This window comes from Colobus angolensis, unplaced genomic scaffold (assembly GCF_000951035.1).
Source record: "Colobus angolensis palliatus isolate OR3802 unplaced genomic scaffold, Cang.pa_1.0 Scaffold4, whole genome shotgun sequence".
In the NCBI taxonomy this organism is placed as follows: domain Eukaryota; kingdom Metazoa; phylum Chordata; class Mammalia; order Primates; family Cercopithecidae; genus Colobus; species Colobus angolensis.
The window spans coordinates 13,710,751-13,712,405 of record NW_012117376.1 but is presented as its reverse complement, the minus strand read 5'-3'; positions in this window follow the sequence as shown (position 1 = coordinate 13,712,405).

Genomic DNA, 1,655 nt, shown 5'->3' with positions numbered 1-1,655 from the left:
AAAAAAAAAAAAAGAAAGTGATTCTGGCTGGCTGTGGTGGCTCATGCCTATAATCCCAGGACTTCGGGAGTCCAAGGCAGGCAGATCACCTGAGGTCAGGGGTTCGAGATCAGCCTGATTAACATGGTAAAATCCCGTCTCTACTAAAAATAAAAAAATCAGCCGGGCTTGGTGGCATGCACCTGTAATCCCAGCTACTTGGGAGACTGAGGAAAGAGAATCACTTGAAACCGAAAGGCAGAGGTTACAGTGAGCCAAGATTGCACCACTGCGCTCCAGCCTGGGCAAAAGAGCAAAAACTCCATCTCAAAAAAGAAGAAAAGAAAGAAAGTGACTCCATGCTCAACCTTGAGTCCCATGAGGCTTGGGAAACAGCTGCTAATGTAGGCCAATCGAGCAGGAAGCCCTTGTAGGAAGGCCTGGAGGCCGGGAGTCCGGGAGGCCAGGGATGACGCAGCAGCCAGGGTCCAGATGTGAAGGATGAGGCCTGAGCTGGGGAGGGACCTCAGGTGATAAGGGAGGAGAGGAACGGCTCATTCATTCACTCATTCAGCAAACCCTCCCTCAAGGCCTCCTCTGCACCTCCCCGGTGCTTGTAGGGAGGGCTGAGGTGCAAGAGGTGTCAGGGGAAGTGGAGGCTGTGTTTGCCTGATAGGATGTGTCAGCAAGATGGATGCCCTGAGATTGCAATTCCAGTTCTAGGAATCTGTCTTCCCCACTGTCCCACGAGTGTGCCAAGATCTGCAGATAAGCCTGTTTACCACGGTGCTGTTTGTAAGCGTCAACGTGGAAATGACCCAACCAGCCACAGATGGGATTCACATGGGATTCACTGATAGGACCATTCAGACAACTCATAGGGTGAATCTGATCTAAAATGAGAGGGGCGAAAATGCAAAACAGTGTGCACAGTGTTGTATTATCCCACTTTGTATTTTTAAAATGCTAGAGGTGTGTGTGTGTGTGTATATATATATATATACAGTAAATTCACAGAAAAAGTTCTGACACGGACCTTGTGAACTGTGGTTATTTCTGGAGAGTAGGACCAGGGAAGAGGTGGTTCTCATTTTTTTTTTTTTTCGGAGACAGGCTCTCACTCTCTCACATAGGCTAGAGTGCAGTGGTGCCATCATAACTCACTGCAGCCCCGACCTCCTGGACTCAAGCAGTCCTCTCCCCTCATTCTCCCAGGTAGCTGGGACTCCAGACAGAGCCACCACACTGCGCTAAATTTTTATTTTTATTCTATTTATTTATTTTGAGACAGAGTCTTGCTGTGTTGCCCAGGCTGGAGTGCAGTGACTCGATCTCGGCTCACTGCAACCTCCGCTTCCTGGATTCAAGCGATTCTCCTGCCTCAGTTTCCCAAGCAGCTGGGATTACAGGTGCACGCCACCATGCCCAGCTAATTTTTGTATTTTTAGTAGAGATGGGGTTTCACTACGTTGGTCTGGCTGGTCTCAAACTCCTGACCTCAAGTGATCCACCTGCTTTGGCCTCCCAAAGTGCTGGGATTACAGGTGTGAGCCACTGTGCCCAGCCTACATTTTTATTTTTTGTAGAGATGGGTTCTCACTATATTGCCCAGTCTGGTCTCAAGCTCCTGGCTTCAAACAATCATCCCACCTCAGTCTCCCAAAGTGCTGGAATTA